This window comes from Cydia strobilella, chromosome 13 (genome assembly GCF_947568885.1).
Source record: "Cydia strobilella chromosome 13, ilCydStro3.1, whole genome shotgun sequence".
Taxonomy (NCBI): domain Eukaryota; kingdom Metazoa; phylum Arthropoda; class Insecta; order Lepidoptera; family Tortricidae; genus Cydia; species Cydia strobilella.
The window spans coordinates 9,999,738-10,020,169 of NC_086053.1; the positions used below are offsets into that span (position 1 = coordinate 9,999,738).

At 38.8% G+C, this 20,432-nt stretch overlaps 1 protein-coding gene and 1 long non-coding RNA gene across 2 annotated transcripts in view; one reads left to right on the top strand and one right to left on the bottom strand.

Annotated features, from left to right (window-relative positions):
• Positions 1 to 20,432, top strand: part of LOC134746706 (uncharacterized) — a 218,324-nt gene that overhangs the window by 102,599 nt on the left and 95,293 nt on the right. The gene's annotated exons all lie outside the window — the stretch shown is intronic.
• LOC134746648 (long-chain-fatty-acid--CoA ligase 5) overlaps positions 1 to 20,432 on the bottom strand; it is a 74,288-nt gene that overhangs the window by 31,818 nt on the left and 22,038 nt on the right. The gene's annotated exons all lie outside the window — the stretch shown is intronic.

The following is a 20,432-nucleotide window of genomic DNA, read 5'->3' on the forward strand; positions in this document are numbered from 1 at the left end:
ATTATTTCAAGTTTTTTTTTGTAATACGATAGTGGCAAACAAACGTATGACCTGTCCAATGGTAAGTGAACACCGTAGCATTACGATTACGTGACTCTTTACATCCGCGGTGCCATTTATTCACAGGTAAACGGATAGTTCATATGTTGTGATGTCTATCTATATTAGTTTTTATTAAATATTATTTTTTACAATATTGTTGATAAACTTTCCTAAATTACAAGCGAAACAGTCGCAAGCCTTTGTGAGATAATTGATATGGTCTGATTACTTCCTTGCCAAATGATGAGGTTAACGAACTACCGAAATATGGGACTGGTTTCGTATTACAAGTTCAACGACCGATAACGAATATTTATTAGAATTGAAATTTCATTTACCTATGTTATGGCTTCACCGTTTTTAGGGTTCCGTACCTCAAAAGGAAAAAACGGAACCCTTATAGGATCATTTTTATTAGGTTAACTTAAGTTTTTAGGTTACTTCTACCATTCTAAAATATCGACTAAAAGAATGGATAAAAGATAAAACTAGATACATGTATTATGTATACAGTCAATATGACATTCAGATATTTTATTGGATGGATAGGCGATAATAATTAATAATAATAAGCCCGCAGGGCAGCTTGTGGCGAGCTGTTGGGGAATAACGACCCCACGGACCCGAGTGCTCCCAAGAGACGGTCAGGGTCGCCATCTCCGGCGTGTCTTCGTCGGTCAGAGTGGACCCCAAGGGGACCCGCAGGACTCTCGACTCTGGCTTGCCTTCATTGGCCGTCAAGAGAGGAGTCGTTAGAGCTATATGCTCCAGGGGTGGAAGTGGAAGATGCACAAGAAGCGAGTTGGCACAGTGGCTGTTAACAGCCACTAGGTAGAAAGCGGCGCACACCTCTCGACACCCCTGAGCCGCTCACACCGACCCGGTGTTGCTCGTTGTTTTCACGACGATAGTTTCAGGGGCCCATTTAGTGGGCGGCAAGTCGCCGCCTGCCTCGAAGTTATCAGGTCAGTCAAAACATTGTTATAGCAGGTGTCCGGCCGGACGTCTTTACAATTACCCAGAATCATTGTCCACCCAACTTCAATGCATAGACCGGTATAATGTTCACTTTTTCTACAATAGTCCCAATGCCTGCTGAGACCAGTTCATGGGTGTCTATTGTTGCCTACATGACATTAAAGCTCTTCAAATGGACTCTACGTGTTGGATCTATTGTAGCGGAGTTTTACTCCAAGGGGGATGTAATGATAACCTCGCTACATGGATCTCTACGAATACAAAGCACAGTATAAAATAGCTATTGCACTGACCAGGAATCAACACTCGATGGGCGCACAATTCCATCTACTCTCAATCTCATATCTCTTATTCTCTTGTTATGAATGTAACCTCAACACTCTCAGGGAGATTAGAAGGGCCCCAAGTCCCGTGGCTTGTATCAGTGGATGCACGGCACAACTGAATCTCGACAAGAGAACTCATCGTGCATCCCGCATTTCATTGGTATACTCTTCTCAACCTCATGCGATGAGTACTGAGGTGGGAACCATGTGGTCCCCGACGAGCCTCCACAACAACCCCTACAGCTCATCCATCAGCCTCCATAAGAAACCTCCAGTAACTCAAACCGATAACCTCCAGCCACCTCACTTGTTACATTCAAACTCGAGCTACAAACAAAGAATAACGATTCTTTAACTCAGCTCTATCTCAAGCATATCTCAAGTCTCTCTCGTTAATTCAAGGTCACTGCAATATCTATATATCACAAAATATAGATATGTTTCGCTTACCAAGAGTCTCCTGTACCTGAATGCACTCACGACACCACGTGTTACGTACCAGCATTCAGACGACCTTTCTCAACTTGTCTCCACTCGCTCCCGCCATCTTGCTCTGCTCGTCACCTATAACACTGGCCGACCTCGATCGCCAGTGTTACCAGTGAAAAGTACGCTAAGAGTGACAGATAGGATACATACCACAATAATAGACTTCGCGATCTCCGCGACACTCCCGAGGGCGAAAAAATTACATAAGTAGCGTCATTAGCTGACGCGTCCATTCGGCTATTCGTTCTCTAGCCCAAATGGCAGCGTTCCGCCTTACTCTTGTCGCCTCCTCTGGCCGTTCTTCCATAACTCTTGGCTCTCTCACTTCTGCCTCGTATGTATCAGCAGCGGGAGCTTGCTCAGTTTGCGTAGGACTACTTTCAGAATCTAACACAGAAACTTCTTTCTCGGTTGCCGATTCAGTAGGGATTGTTAGCTCATCAATTTCCATCTCGGGCTCGGGTGACACTATCGTTTCTGATACTCTTATGGGTTCCATAGTTTCAACCATCTCCATGTGCTCATTTGGTGTCTCTGCCATCTCGTTTTCTTGTAATGGTAGTTGTGCATAATCTATTGGGCCGTATGTCTCAGACTCTAACGGATACAGATGGGCTATGGATCTCGTAAACTCTGTATTCCCAACTACCACTTTGGCTGCTCGGCATTCACCATCACGGCTTCGGATTAAACTTGAGATTCTACCAACCTTCCAATTGATTCTATTTTTGGAATCGTTCTTAATTTGTACAATGTCACCGACTTCAGGCGACTTCTTTGAAATCACTCGCTGTTGTTTATGAGAATGGCTGAATCTTTCCCGCAGACTCGGTAGGTACTGATTGGTGAACATCTCTTTATACTCGTTAAGAATCCTCTGACCTCTCTTCCAGCCTTCAACCAAGTCGACTTTAGTATTGGTGCCTTGTGAGGTGCCCTCACCAAGTTCTGGGTTTATTTCTAGACACTGACCTAGAGACAGAAAATCAGCTGGTCGTAGCACTCCCTCTGGGTCAGAACCCACTACAGTCAAAGGTCTTGTGTTCAATACAGCCTCAATCTCCTTTACTACTGTATGCATTTGACCGTCTGTTAATAAATGCTTATCAAGTGTGCGCTTTAAACAATGCTTTACCAGTGCAACTAATCTTTCGTAAAAGCCGCCTTGCCAGGGTGCAAGCTGCGTGATGAATTTCCACTTGATGTGTTTCTCCTGGCAGTATGAATGGATTAGTACTTCACTTGTTAGCTTGAACTGTAGTGCATTGTCAGATATCAATACTTTAGGTGATCCTCTAGCCGCCACGAACCGGCGTATCGCTAGCAAGCACTCCTCAGCCGTCAAAGCCTTGACCAACTCCAAATGTACAGCACGAACTGCTAGACATGTCATAAGACAAATCCATCGTTTTTCTCTGCCAGTATTTGTTTCCACTAATACTGGACCCAGGTAGTCTAATCCAGTAAAGGTAAATGGAGAGCTATAATTAACCCTTTCACTGGGTAGTGCAGGTGGTGGTGGCAGTTTGTAAGGACCTCCAGAATACTTCTCACACTGCGAACATCTCTTCAGAGCTTTCTGTACTTGGGCTCGCCCATGAGGGATCCAATACTTTTCGCGTAATATACTTAGCGTGTGTGGGACCCCAACATGGTAGTTGTCTCTATGCGTCTTAAGTATTATCTGGGTTGTGAAGGGTGATTTCTTCGGAATCAGAATGGGATATCTCTTATCATAGGATAAATTAGCATTTGCGAATCTTCCTTTACATCTTAAGATCCCATCTTCGTCTACAAAGATACCTAAGTTCCGTGACAAACTAGTCACCTTTCCTGAAACTTCTTCTGCAAAGAATTTTTCTTGCAACTTCTTTATCTCAGTCACTGTCTCTTCACACTTTTCTTCATCTGAGGGGTTTTGCATAGAATCCAAACTTTCATGAAGTGTAGTGGCTGCAGGAATAGCCTCCATTTCAGAAAGGTTAAGATCATTATCTTGGTCTTCATAGCCTTTAATTGTCATCTCTGGACCATCCACCGTGTCCAGAGCCCTCCCGGCCAAGCACATTTCTTCCTTCCTCTGCTCCTTAGGCCAATCACTTTGCTCTTTTAGAAGAAAATCTGGACCATGGAGCCATAGATCCTGTTTATGATGCCACAATTCTGGTCTGGTAGCTATGTCTGCAGGGTTTTCTTTTGAGTTGACATAGCGCAGCTCTGCACCTAAGCTGTCCTTAATTTGCTTGATCTCATTGACTCGTCTCGATACAAATGGTGGAAGTAGTCTACTTGATTTGATCCAAGCTATGACAACTCGACTATCCGTCCACAAATATATCTTGCATATATTTAGGTCTATGTGGCTTTCAACATACCTCAGAAGTCTACTTCCTATCAGATACCCTAGCAATTCAAGTCTAGGAATTTTGAGATCACTTTTGTCTTCTGCTGGGGTTACTCTACATTTTGACATGAGAAAAGAAGTTGATACTTGCTTTTCAGTTATGACTCGCAGATAAACGACTGCTGCATATGCATTCATAGATGCGTCAGTGAAGCAATGTAGTTCATACTTCGTGCATTCTGACTTTGATCCACTTGCGACATGTCTTGGCAGTTCTACATTCTTAACAGCTTTTAAATTCTCAATTATGCTCCTCCATGATGTCGACAAGTGTTCAGGCAGAATCTCATCCCATTTAAACTTTCTAGTGCAAATCTCCTGGAACAAGAGTTTTCCTGGTAGCATGAGCGGTGATACAAAGCCGCATGGATCATACAGACGGGCCAGCACTCTCAAGACTCCTTTCTTTGTAATGCCTCTGTCTGTGATCTCGCTCTCAAAGGTTTCGTTATTCATTTTGAGCCGTAGAGTGTCATTTTCCAAATTCCATACCAAACCGAGGATCTTCATTTCACTTTCCTGTTTAGCTCTCTTTTGCTTGGGAATTTGTCTACAAAATCTTTGTCATTAGACATCCAGTCTCGTATGTTCATTCCTAATTCTTTAAATGAGTTTGTTGTTTGAGCATACAAATTAAGAGCCTCTTCTCTCGATTGAACTGACGTCACTAAATTGTCTACATAACATTTATCTGCTATCACTGGAAGAAGACTTTTGTTAGTCCTTGAAATGTGATATCGAATTGTTGCCGCTAAGAGAAAAGGGCTTGATATTACTCCAAAAGGCACTCTGCAGAACCTATATTGCATGATATTGTCTTCAGTCAGTTCCTTATTCAAATCTTTGACCCAGAGAAACCTGGTTACATCCTTGTCCTCTTCTTGTAGACCAACTTGAAGAAAAGCCTTTTCAACATCGGCGGTGATAGCAATTTTCCTAATTCTAAATTTCAGTATCAATCCTGTAAGGTCTTCCAGCATGTTCGGACCTCTGTATAAGCACTCATTCAAGCTTTTCTCGTTTTTTAGCTTAGCTGAAGCATCATAGACTAGCCGACCCTTTTTATCCTTCTGTTGAACCATATGAAAGGGCAGATAGTGAACTGGATGGTCACCAGGAATGGTAGGATCCACGACTTCTATTATGTTAGCTTCAAGCTGTTCCTTTAAAATTTTCTCATACTCCGTCATGACTTCTTTATTTGATCTTCGTAATACACCCTTTAATCTTCCAAAGGCAAGTCCAAAATTAGTAGGCAATTTTGGAGGATACTCTATCCACGGCCACTTGACCTGGTACCTTCCTTCACTGTATTTGACAGTCTCGTTAAAATGCTGAACGGCTTCTTCCTCACATGTAGTTTTTGGAGAATCACATATCCCGATGCTCTCAAGTGACCATAAAAATTTGACATCTATGGTACGCAGAGGAAGATCTGGTTCTGTAAAATAGTCTTGATTAATTTCATGGCACTGGCAATATGTGGCCACTGATAGAGTGTCCCCTTCCTTGTTGTCAGTAGCACTTCCTGCGAGGAACCAACCAAAATCAGAATCAACTAGGAAAGTATCATTTCCCAAATCAACACTCTTCCTGATAAATGAGAAGTATAAATCATTTCCAATCAACAAATCGATGCCTGCGCCAGTAGAAGCATCGTCCGCCAAGATGTCTATCATTGGTGACTCTACCTTAGCCATGGGTACCTCTGCGGTGATGTATGGAACTATATTCACTCTAATCAGTCTTTCAACATTACGTTTACTCACTACAGTTATTGTTGCATATGGGCAAAACATTTCTCTAGGCTTTTCTGATCCAAATGTATAAATCATCAAACAATCTTCTCCATCAGGTTTAATTCGTAATAATTTTGCTATTCTGTTTGTAATATAAGTTCGTTGACTTCCAGAATCAAGTAAAAGTCTAACGCTCAGACTTCTCCCCTCCGCTGTCCTTACTTGGGTTACTGCCGTCTGTAAGAAATTAGATGGCTTATTTAACTGTACATTGACTGAAGTCATGTTTGAAAGAACCATATCACTATCCTTACCCTTCTGCACCTTCTGTCGGCAAAGTGCTCTATTATGCATTCTAGAGCAATGTACACATTTCCTCCTTCTTGTGCACTTAGAGGCACGGTGTCCTATTTGGAAGCACACATAACACCTATCTTTCAGCTTGCCAATCCTCTCCTTATATGTGTTAAATTTGGTACAATCCTCGCTGTAATGTTCTTCATTGCAAAATATGCACATTCTCTTAGGGCGTTTCCTATTAGGTTGAGCTGAAATTGCCTCTCTCTTTTGTTGCCATTTCCTTTTCCTTACAGCTCCAATTTGCAGTGTTGCTGTTGAAGCAGGTGTACTCATCTCCGTTGTGTCACTGGATTTTACCGGAATCACAGAACTCTCCATGTTTGTAACAACTGAACTCTCCATGGCTGTTATTACGGCATCCAAAGCCTTTCGGACTGCATCAAAGGAATCATCGGTTGACATAAGCCACACTTGGTATACCACTCTTGATGGAAATTTATTAAGTACAATAACTCTAAGGTAACTAGCATCAACTTTCTCCCCTAGAGCTTCTAATACCCTCAGGTGCTTCTCTATAATGTTCAGAGTGCGCCTACAATCTTCAGGTGAATCCTTCGCTACAGGCAGATTTTGCAAAGCATCATTGTGAGCATCGATGACCTTCGTAGGTTTACCAAAGCGGCTATTGAGAATGTCTACCGCAATCGGATAGTTGAAGTTAGTAGTTTCCAGACCCTCAACTGCTTGAAGGGCTGGTCCCTCCAATGACGCTAGCAAGTATGAAAGCTTCTCAACGTTGGCAATGTCCTTACTATCAACATTAGCCGCGAATTTATCCCAAAAACTGTTCCATTTTAGGATGTCACCATTATATTTCCCTAACTCTAATTTAGGTAGACGCGTTCTATGATTGTTTTCTCCCTCATGGCAGTATAGTTTTATCGCAATTTCTAATTCGGTAAGCGTGTCCTCCGCTTTTACTTGCATATCTCGACATTCATTGCAGAAATCTTCTTTGATGTCCGTCGCGCCAGACAAATATCTATTTAAATCTGTTGTGAGCGATAACAATCTACTATTAACATTAATTTTCACAGCAATTATCCTGTCCCTTGCTACGCCAGTCTCAATACTGTTAAGGGCCTCTGTGGCTCCCTTTAATGCTTCTGTTAGCCTTTCTAGGCGCAATTGTAACGTGGAAAGCAGAAAGTCCATTTTGTACGCAATGCAAGCTACCGATATACTTCATATGCTTCTAAATCTTATGTGAATCTTGCATTTTGCTTGATGCTAATCTGCAATGAAATGCGTTCACTTGAAGTAGAGTTTAAGTACCATAAAAGTTTGTCAGTTTTACATGAAATTGTAACTACCAAATTACTTCATAATGGAGTCGCCTTAAAACTATTACTTACAACGGCTTATTTAGCAGTCCACTTCAACACTTTTGCACTTTTTAATTAAGTAATTGCACTTCTATTCGATTGTATATTTCTAACACAAAAGTTTTCTCACAACCGGCGAAAGAAAAAACGGGTAAGTTTGCAAAAGTAAAACCATAGACTAACTTGAAACTTCTAGAGTTTCTAGACTTCACTTAAATCGCCTCTATACGACGCGACCGATCGATCTGTCATACCAAACACAATAAATATTCCGTAACGTAAATAATGACCGTAGGGAAAATAATACAACAAGTAAATGTTTCAATACTTCTTTTTGTCTTTTACACAATAAAAATTAAGTTGGTGTAATAAAGCTAACGAGGAAACGTGCGCAAGTACATATTTAATAAATAAATTTGCAAATAATTTTGATCGAACGTAAACAGTGGCGTGTTTCTGAACGTGATCAGAGACTAAGTTCAGTGTTGCCAGAGTAAAAAGCGTAATTATAGTTTGTCAAAGGGACTGTCTCACCTCAATCATAGACAGAGAGAACCATACCATCCCCGTCCCACACCAGTACTAGCATCCAAAAGAAAAGGATGAGTACAGCGTCCTGCTCTTATTTACTGCCAATTTGGTTTGACCAACTATAATTAAACACGGTATTACAACAAATAACAAAATCAACGCAAAAAATGCTGATCTATCGAGAAGAGAAAAAAACAAGGAATCGTCTGTCGGCCGGTCCACCGTGTAATAAAATTCTACAATCAGTCCGCACTGAGCTCGAGACATACATATTCTCTTCGCGGCTGGGAAATATTACTGTCCATGTGTACGCACCACAATGGGTCAAAACTATCCCATGTGTACGCACCACCATGGGCATACCCAAACCGAAAAAAAAGTCGAGTTGAATAAATAAATAATTCAACATTAAGTACGACAACTCTTATTCTCATTCTAAAGTCCAAACACGTGAACCGTAGCCGATAGATTTTTTTAAGCATCTCCACCAAAACATGTAGCGGAGTTTTACTCCAAGGGGGATGTAATGATAACCTCGCTACATGGATCTCTACGAATACAAAGCACAGTATAAAATAGCTATTGCACTGACCAGGAATCAACACTCGATGGGCGCACAATTCCATCTACTCTCAATCTCATATCTCTTATTCTCTTGTTATGAATGTAACCTCAACACTCTCAGGGAGATTAGAAGGGCCCCAAGTCCCGTGGCTTGTATCAGTGGATGCACGGCACAACTGAATCTCGACAAGAGAACTCATCGTGCATCCCGCATTTCATTGGTATACTCTTCTCAACCTCATGCGATGAGTACTGAGGTGGGAACCATGTGGTCCCCGACGAGCCTCCACAACAACCCCTACAGCTCATCCATCAGCCTCCATAAGAAACCTCCAGTAACTCAAACCGATAACCTCCAGCCACCTCACTTGTTACATTCAAACTCGAGCTACAAACAAAGAATAACGATTCTTTAACTCAGCTCTATCTCAAGCATATCTCAAGTCTCTCTCGTTAATTCAAGGTCACTGCAATATCTATATATCACAAAATATAGATATGTTTCGCTTACCAAGAGTCTCCTGTACCTGAATGCACTCACGACACCACGTGTTACGTACCAGCATTCAGACGACCTTTCTCAACTTGTCTCCACTCGCTCCCGCCATCTTGCTCTGCTCGTCACCTATAACACTGGCCGACCTCGATCGCCAGTGTTACCAGTGAAAAGTACGCTAAGAGTGACAGATAGGATACATACCACAATAATAGACTTCGCGATCTCCGCGACATCTATATCCCCATGCAAGTCTATCAAAAGACCGGGATTTATAGGCCCGTGAAATCAAAAATGGAGAAACAAAATACTTTATGGTATGTACGAAAAAGAAAGGGATCATGGTTACATCAGATAAAAGTAGTACAAAGGCGAACTTATCCCTAAGAGGGATCTTTTCCAGTTAACCTAAAGAAGTAATTAAAATCTATACCTAAAGTAATTATATAATATTAAATACTATAAACGACTTATATATACATAAATATCTTTATATAAATACAAAAATAAATGTAAATATATATTATGACCGCACACATCTTCCTACCTGTCAACAGGTTCTTCATCTGAGAGCCATATAGTACTATTATGGGAAACGGTCGAAGAGAAAGTTCAGGTCCGGAAACCGCTGACAAAATTTTAGAAGGTTGCTGGGCATGGTACTGGGACTCCAAAAAAGTCGGACGTTAAAGCAATGTACTACAAAATAGAAGCTGATGTCTCAAGCCATACACTGATGTCAAAATAATCAAAATCAGACCAAAAATATGAAAATTATGCATCAAAATGTAGGTATTTGCTAGAACAAATGCATTAAAGTTAAATAAATTATAATTCCACTTCAAAATATCGTTTTCATGTGTTTTATGTAATGTTCTTTCATGCAATACCCCATAATTAGGACTATTCTTTGCATAATATGAGCGCATTAAGGTAGAATTGTTGGGCGCTTTAGCTTTTTTTGTACAACTTCCACAGGTTTTGTCGGAAATTAAAATTTTTAGCTGTGACGTACAGTTGAATAACTGGTTTCTTTTATATTAGACGCAACATTGTTATAACGTTTTTAATTTAGCTATAAAATATATATACACGAACTTTTCTCAAAACAAGTGGTTTTTCTTTGTTTGTAGCTCCTAAAATATTCATTGTTTTTATAAATAATGTACGAACAAATCATAATATATTTTTTAATACAGTTGCTCAAAAAGTGCTACTTTTCGTGGCTGTTTAGCGTGCGGAAAGTTGGTTTTCGCGAACTAGTGCTTTTTACTTTTCCAATTTTTAAAATTTTTACTTGTTCCAATTCATAACTACTTATTGATGAGCGTTAATATTAGTTTCCTTTAAACGTCGTAATCAACATGAAAACCTACTGTTAATGTAAGAATACGAAAAATATGCATATTTCATATTTTATTACTTACCTCTTCATCATTATAAGTATTATAACACGTTTATTTTTTAATGTTGAAAAACCGTTCTTAATAAGTTGTCTGAATGGAACGGAACGCCTGTCAAAAAAGAGGCGTATTTTCTTACTGCAAAAATGTTTTAAGTTTCCAAAGGCAACATTCGACATTGTTTTTATAAATTGTTTCTGTCTTATAGAACATGCATTTGAAAAAAAAAAACATTCATTGAAGTGGGTTCAATAATAATAACAAAATCTATTCTAGTCGAATAAAAGCTAGAAAAACACCTCTTCATGTGAATAATGTCAATGATGTCAGTGTCACAGAATTAATAATATAAAAGTTTCGAATTCCATTCCTTCCTTGTTGCTTTTCTTATTTTTTCGCAACTGTATTAAAAAACGTCGTTCGATACACGTGCGGATATGTCATTCTTCACTCGTCCCGAGTCTTGCCACTCGCCTACGACTCGTGGCAAGATATCTCGGTACTCGTGGAGTATATAATGACATACTTTCCGCACTAGAATCGAAATGTACTATAATAACCTTTCGTTTGATATAGCACACGTGTATGTATGACTCATGGTGTAGTTATAATTTCGATTTGGCAAATTTTGGCAGCGGTCACATGTATGACGCCATTATTTGTCACTCAGGCACTATAGAGATTGTCTCCCAGCAGTTTTATGATCCTTTTTATATTGCTAATAACATACTAGAAGCTTATGCGGATTATCCTGAAAATGGCCAATTTCGATTTTTTTAACTTTAATGCATTTGTTCTAGCAAATACCTACATTTTGATGCATAATTTTCACATTTTTGGTCTGATTTTGATTATTTTGATATCAATGTATGGCTTGAGACATCAGCTTCAATTTTGTACATTGCTTTAACGTCCGACTTTTGGTTTGGTTGAAAAACCCAAATAATCGTTTTTTTTTTTCATCATTTTGATTTATTTTTAAATTTCTTTTAAACTATTGTATATTTTGGTACATAGTGTATTATTGAAATATATCATATTTTATTGGCTTTCGTTTAATACCCCACACGTGTATGTGCAATGCAGAGTTTGGGTGCAAAATGCAATATTCGCAACGAGGCGGGAGTTATTTTAATGACGTCATTCCGCTGAAGTAGATGGCCGGCGCTGCTGTCTCCCGGCAGTTTTGGAGACCCAGTACCATGCCCAGCAACATACTAAAAGTTGAAAGCGGTTTCCGGATCTGAAATATATTCCCATAAGGCAGTGCACTAATAGTTTTTTTAGTTTATATTAATATAATAAGGTTAGGTAAGGTTTTTTATAATGTGTTTATATATTTATTGTAGTGTTTCGAAGTGTTTTTATACTCACATTGTAAAACCCTAACCTTAGACCCAAATTAAATAAAGGAATAATAATAAAATACTTTATTGTGCACTACAAAGAAAATATATGTCAAAGGCGATCAAAGTCATCCTACCACATTTTAACATCTCTGCTAGATAAAAGGATTTTAGATTCAAATAATAGTGTAAACTTCGTTAGTAGAAAATACAAGTATTTGTGCTTATTTGGAACATGTAACCCTTAAATCGACAGAAAACACCGAAAGTCGGAGTTCAAACCTCCTCGGCGCTCAATAGTATCAATTATTCTGGTTAAGACAAAAATACAAAAAGAGGGTCATAGGTTACGTCCAGTATTTTGGACGTTCATTGTATTTCAAGCGTATTGCACAATAGTTAATAGGTACATAATAATGTATAATTACTGGATTTGATGATTGTTGCTTTTGTCTATGTGTGAATCATAGGATAAAACAGGTGTATATAGTGCAGGAGAAAGATGAATGTATGATTCGCAATGCTATACAAAAAAGAAGAAGCCATAGTGACATAACATTTTTTTTATCGAATTTTTCAGCTATCGGTGTTTTTTAGGCACTCAACTAGTACTTTGTTTTATCTTCGTCTATTTATTACATGCATTTATTCGAAAATTCGCGAAATTAGACTTTATATCATGTAAACAATTATAGTATCATCAAATCATCATCACCATCATAATATATGAATACTTTCGTCCCACTGCATGTGGCACGTGGGCAGCCACGTTAGCCCAATGCGAACTGGGGACTTCACACACACAGTTAATTTATGTTGTAAATATTGAATTTCTTACGTGAAAACACTCAAAAGCGAATCTTACCAAAAATAAAATCTAAATGAATAGATTTTCCGCCCTTGTAAGCCTTTGATTTGAAAATAACATCGCATCATTACTTTATAATTTAATATCCACTGGGCTACCGCGAAAACTCGGGAAAATTAATCATTTTAAGAATGAACCTTAGTTTGATCAAATTGTCGTTTTCATACGCCCCTATATTGTAAATTTCATCACAATCGCTAGAGCCGTGTTTGGGAAATTATTAAAAAAGATATACAAAAGTATCTGAAAAAATATGATACATTATTTTCCTGAAAACGTCAATTTAAACATGAGCTTTTTTGGCGTATCACTGAAGTAGATATACGTTTTAGCAACAGATGTGCTTGTAAAGTTTCCAGATACTTGGAAAAGTTGTCAAATATTTGAAAATTTCTTTTAAATCTTGTGAAATTTTACAAAATATTTGAGAAATTTTCCAAGTTTTTGGAAACTTCCCGCTACGTGCACATATGTAGTTTTAGCTAGCTAGCTGCAGAAGCTAACTTTGAAAGAGTAAAGGAGAAGTACTAAACTTTAAAAAAAAACCGGCCAAGTGCGAGTCGGACTTGCGTTCCAAGGGTTCCGTATATTACACAATTTAAACAATGTATTTTTTATGTAAAACGTGAGTGTGAAATGTCTTTAAAAAACCCGTAGGGGTCGGATCAAAAATTAAGTAATTAAGTCCGACTCACGCTTGACTGCAATTTCTAATAGGGTTTCCTGTAATCTATAGGTAGATCTATTTTGTGTATTTTTTTCAAAATTTTAGACCCAGTAGTTTCGGAGATAAAGGGGGGGAATGGTCATTTTTTGCCTATTTTCTTGAATAACTTCTAAATTGTTTATACTAAAATTGTAAGAATAATATATTTGAGATTCTCACAATGAGCTCTTTCATTTGATATATTATAACACGATATAGTTTGAAAAACTTTATTTTTTAATTTTCTCATTTACCCCCAAAAGTGACTCCCATGTTTAAAATTCATTTGTTTGCGTTACATGTCTGTCTTTGGGTCACAAACTTACATATGTATACCAAATTTCACCTCAATTGGTCCAGTAGTTTCGGAGAAAATAGGCTGTGACAGACGAACAGACAGACAGACGTACGAGTGATCCTATAAGGGTTCCGTTTTTTCCTATTGAGGTACGGAACCCTAAAAATCAAGTACAGTCAGCAATATGTTGAAATACCTTTAAATATTAAGCCCACAAGACGAGAACTAGACCGAATAAATATTGACAGTGGAACTACAAACACTGCTGCCAAACAATACGAGACATAAACATAAATACTTCGGTTAAGATAACGTAGAGCTCCGCGTTAACATCGAAATAGTCTTTATAAATATAGTGTCCAATCAAATATAACTAAGGAAAAGGAAAAAATTAAGCTTACTATACAGGGTGGAAAAAAATAATGGGCCCTGGAGGGAAAGTGCCTTAAAATCTTATGTTAGCTCATCTTACTTAAAAAGTACCTATGTTTAATGAAACATTACGTAACTCAAAAAAATTAAGATAAGTTGACCGATATTCAGATTTAATGCTGACGCATTCGAACTTCTATATTAGTCAATAAAAAAATTAAAAAGTAGCTTTAGGAACTACCAACAGAACATACAACGTTGAATGACGTATTCTATGTGACAAACTCGAACGCACCTATAAGAAAATCGCGTCTTGTATTTACGATTGTCGCTTCGCCTTCGTCTTACGTAGTGAGATCGTGACCAAAGCCACTAAGGTGATATCTAAAATTAGGAAAATACATTATTTTTATTTCGCCATATTTCATATGATAGATAAGGAGTACGCACATCCTTATATAAAAGTAGCTTTAGTCCCAAAACGTAAAAAATTTAATACCATAACGCAATAATCCAATGAAATACCCGCTCGCAAACGTCTTTTTCCTCTCTTTAATTCCGTATAAGAGAAAATTGTGGAACACCTTAAACAAATAATGCATAAATAAAGACAGGATAATACACTCGCTCGGAGCATGTATAAGGTACCTAGTTGAAATGCGGCAGTTTTCTTTTATTTTCATGTGTACCGTAAGAATTAGTTGTTTTACTTGGTAATAAACACAGCGTGCGTTAATTAAGGGATTGTGTAAGTCGCCGGTCCCTTATTTATAAGCACTTAACTCGCTCTTTTAATCTTAATTTAGAATCAGTCGTAAAATATTTACTCTTTGCACATTTTCAAAGGATAAGATAGAATAAAGTAAGGACGTTGTTTACTGTGTAAATTTAAAAGCATCTAGCCATAACATACAATTTATCATAACATCTTAATTAGTTAAGTAGGTATATCGTTTAACCTTGACACTGCGGGGTTGCGAACTGCATCGCAGCCATAATTATGTGGTTTTAGTTTTAAGATATATTTTATAATAATATGTATGCTAGTGTTAAGGTATGTGTCTATGGGCCAATAGTTGCCTGGAAATAAAGATTTTCATTTCATTTAAATAGTGCTACACTCACTACCGCTACGACTAATGAAATTTTCTTTCCTTTTAATAGGTTTACAAAATTATAACCAGGCTACGATTTATTTTCGTATTGAAAACTGTTTTGCAAATCAGTTAAAAATGTAGGCTATATCACCGAGCCATAATATTGAATTATACTAGTAAATAGATTCGATGCCAGCCAGACGTCGCCTCACAATGTAGGTACAGCGAGCTGCAAACGTGCATACCCACTATATGAATGAATTATATTGTAGTCGAATAAAAAGGAATTAATGAGTTGATTTCAAATAAAATGTACATTTGTTTGAAATCAACTCACTATTGAAACTAGAATTGCTTTCGATTTTGCACGTGCCAAGTGATTAACTTAGCACTTCGCTGTAAATAATAGACGCTTTTCAGAAACTGTAAAGTATCGACAACGGCATTTAGCACGTCAGCGGAAGATGAATGAATTTGCAGTGGAAATGCGCACGGATTTTCATAACTGACAAGCGAGTGTCGTTAATTGGCTTTGGGGATTGTCGAATCCCAGTGGTTAGCACTTGCTGTAGGAATTAGTAGTTCGCCGTTTGGCGCCACGTTGAGGTTTACAGGGGCACCGTTAAAATTAAAATCAGAAAAGGAAGGCATGATTCGTGTGAAGTTCCTGTCGAAAATCGCGTTTGATACACCTAACTATCTACTTACTAACGGACTTGTTTGGTACAACATGGAATTAAGCAGTTGATTTTAAATAAATTATTTCTAATGTATGGAATAGTATATCAAAATTTATAGTCCTATTGTTTAGAAAAACTGTATCGTTTTATTATATATTTCAAAAAGTCAACCACTGCAAAAAACCTTAACTTTGCAAAGAATTCAAAAACCCATTACCAACGAGTATTTTTGACGTGAAAAGTTATGCGTTAACCGCGAGTCGGGCTCTAGAGGGGTCTATTCACAAAAGATGTTGTATTCTACCGTAGTAAGCTCGTTCGATTCGTACCATAACGAGACTATACTGGGTCGACTGTTTGCAAAGCTTTGTGAACTACACTGCAGGTGTTAGTATGAAATGAGAAATTGGTCAAGTGCGGCTCGACGCATCTCCGGCCGTTTTTTTTAATTTGATCGTGACACCGACCGAGCACAGCTGCGAAAATTAATTTTGCTCATAAACATCTTGTAATCCCGTTATTACAACCTTATATTTAACCTGTCCTTTTTAAAATTCGTGATAATCCTTCTGTATTCTTAACCGCGTCTATTTATGAACATTTCGTTTAGCCATAACCGTCAATCTGTTGCTTCGAAATAATTATAGAAAGCTATCATGATAAGGGTGTTACAAAATCTTGAAAATTAAATACGTTTTAGAAGAAAGGGTACGAAGTCACGTGAACGCTTCTATATACACAAGTAGTTCCCATTTTCCCCTCTGGATTGTAACTCCCTTAACCTACTAAACTATTTGTCAATTAAGAATAGTTGAAGTCAAAGTGTCAAACGTATTGTTTTCCACATGAAAATTTTAATATCTGTTAGAGAATGTCGTCCGGCATTTAGTCCGCCTTTTCTACTTCCTTTTACTTTGCAATAAGTATTTAATTTATATAAATATACAAGCTTAACCCAAAAGGTGCATCAAGTTGCATAAGGTCCCACATCCACTGGACCCAAACCGCGGGACCTCAAGCCCCAAGAACGTAATAAACGCCATACAATGGCGTCATTAATCCTTTACGAGGTTGTTGAGCCCGGTGATAGACAATGGTGGTACGTAGTCGCGATTGTGAGCGGAATTAATGCGTGCATGCAATGGGAAGCAGAGATGGCCATCCTTGAACTTCGGTGCATTCGATGAGTGCCAGCGGTAGATTCGTAGATATTATAGCATCGTTTCCAGACAAGACAAGAGACGCCACTTCCAGCCAGGGACATGCCTGCTCCTGACCAGTCGGCATACCAGGGGACGTAATTTTATGGGGAGTGACACGCTCTGGGATAGGAGAGGGATATTTATAATCAGCCGGCTATGTAGCCTAAAGTCAATATTGGAAGGTAGGTTATGTCGTAGAAGGAGTGCGTTGGTGATATGCTGCTCGTCGTTTCCGTTTCGGTCTTCGTAATATCTTGCATCAAGCGATGTCATCTTTAGATGCCGTTTGCTCGTCGATTCGAGGTGCTGGTTCTTCTTCTGATTCGCTGTCGGTTTCTTAAATATGATATACATATTTTTGTTGCTGCATTGATGAATTCGCCTTTTTCATCTGGACGTCTAAACGTAGGTACTCGTACTCGACGTATTTCCTCTTTTTCTTGAAAGACCACGTACTGGCGAGCGGAGCGTAGGGTGGGGGCCAGCAAGGTACCGTTGGGTAAGTTGAGCGCAACACTGGTCGTATAGGGCGGGTCTTTTCCAGGAGAGGTGTTGCTGGATGATATGCCGATCACGGTGATATTCTGTCCGCTCGTCTCATTCGCTCGGCTCGGATCATTTTACTACCCAAAGCTTACAATATACCTACTATGCCTATTTTCAATTGGCTAGCTTGCAAAAATGCCTTTGGTCGTTCGGCTGTCTGACCGGCTGTCTATGCGGCTGTTCTCCACTCCACGGTTTACACCTCCCGACCAACCCTCGTAATCGTGAGTAGCTTCAGCAATCCTGTGCAAACTTTGTCGATTTAGTTTTTAAAAAAACGAAGGAAAACTAAGGTCAGAAACTGGCTAACCTTAAAGTAGGCGACAGAGTGCGGGTCTCATTGCTCGTAGAAACGTCAATCTGTGCCATCTATGGAGCAGAGAAATACTGGCAGAGCTGACTACACTGGTTCTAGATTAGATATGCGTGGAAGGCGATAGTGTCATTCAGTGTCAAAATAATACCACAGGAAAAGGACACAGCGTGCGTGTGTCTACCTCCAACCCGTTGGTATTGGCCTGGGGTCAGAGCCAGGCGCTACGCGCCGCTCAGTTCGTCAGGGTACCCCGCGGAAAAAAGCTGACAGGCCTGATAGTACCTACCTGAACGTGTATCTCCCTAGCTATCTTGCATAAATAGCCACTACATGGTATGGGCTGAAGAAGACCGTTGAGGGCACGTCAAAAGTAACTGTCATCAATTTAGCAACTACCTAATTAGCAATTGGCCAATTTAATGAAACTTTTGCGAATTTGATGGACTGTGTCGATAACTAAATAGTGGTTTAATGGTGATAACCTCATTGCATTTAGTGAAACCTCCATATAACCCTAAGGCTCAGGTCTCCGGTTAAAGTAGTATACCGCGTAAGATTGTTCAGGGGGCCTAGCCACGATGACAATCGTTTGCGCATCAGTAGCGAACGAAACGCCTCCCCTCTCGCACTAATATGGAAGTTCGGAAAACCGCACGGAATACCCCAACAATTCTATAGCACTTGACACTGCACGCAGCATACAGCGTCAACTGGAAACCAATAATTAAGAGTACTATTACTTTACGTAATTGCTGTAATACTCTCGACAGTGTATACTGGGAGGCTAATAATTTTTAAATAGAGTGTTTACTATGCAAGATATCACAGGTTTGCCAGGATCTTCTCGCCCTATAGGGAGCCAAATGTGCATGCGCAAGTGACGGGAAGCGCGAGATGACCAGCCTTGAACTAACACACATTCGATGAATAATATTGTAGATGGGTTAATCAACTTTTCGTTGTCTTTCAATTGTTTCCTGAGTGTTCCGAAGGAGAATTATGACATGATATGTTGTAAAATAGTTATGTGTATACAGTATCCGCGCTAAGAATACCCATAAAATTATGGGCTTACATATTATAAGGTACAAAGTATTTTCTGTTACAAAATTAAGTAATTATTTTGGTGTCAGACATAGACATAATATATAAGGTATAATTTTTTGTGTGTATTCTCAACCTGAATGTAAATAACTCTCTCTCGAGCAAAACTCAATTACATAATATAAACTACTTATTTAGCTGACTACTACTAGGTATTATTTAGCTGACCGGCACAGAAGGTATTATACTTACTGGAATTAAAAAACAAGATCGTTTAGGTTGACACCAAATTATTTTATTATGCGACAAATTATCTTTAATTTCTTCTTTCTTTAATTTCTTTAATTTGCCTTAGTTTAATAACGGTTTTAAAACTAAGTAATTATTGCGTTGTGTGTGCATTGTAATACCATCAAAATTATATTTTAACAAAATAACTACATAATATTTTTAGAGAAATATGTTCCAACAAAGTAATTGACAAAACTTCTTTGTTTTGAAAACAATGTCGCATCTACAGCTCCAACTTGATCTAAGGTCGATGCAACGCAAGCGATGAATGCGAAAGCAGTCGCCATTTCTAGCCACACGTCATATTCGTATTACACACATGTAAAATCACACACATACATAAATACTTAGAAATTCTATTCCTATTTGGTTTTATTCGGTTCCCGCAAGTCAGCGTGGTTATAAATAAGAAATTTATTTTAAGTGCCTAGATTGTAGCACAGTACGATAAGCTGGAAGTTACTTGTGCAAGTTTGTGTAGGTAAGTTGTTTGTTTGAGTAAGATAATAAATGTACTTGAAGACAGTCTTACACAGATCTTAAAAATTAACCAATGGGGAATGTTCTGAAGAACTTTTTGATCTGGTGCCATCGTCTCGTTTCTATCACCGCACCTCCCGCCAAAGGAGCAAAGCTCATCCTCACTTCTTAGACACATGGCACACCATGAATAAGCGGGCATCCCGCTCTTTTGTTCCCAGAACGTGCAGAATGTGGAATGAGTTGCCTCCTGAGGTATTTCCTTTGTGCTACGACATGGGATTCTTCAAGAAGCGGGTATTTAGGGTTCTCAAGGGTCGGGAATGCTTAAGTGGCTCCTGTGATGTTGCTTACGTCCATGGGCGACGATGACTGCTTCCCATCAGGCGGCTCGTCTGCTCGTTTGCTGACTATCACATATAAAAAAAAAACAAGGTTCGTGTCTGCCAAGCGACGCCGACGACACGATATACATAAGTAGGTATCTACTAACTAATATTTCATAGATATTTTTAAACTTGTGAATAAA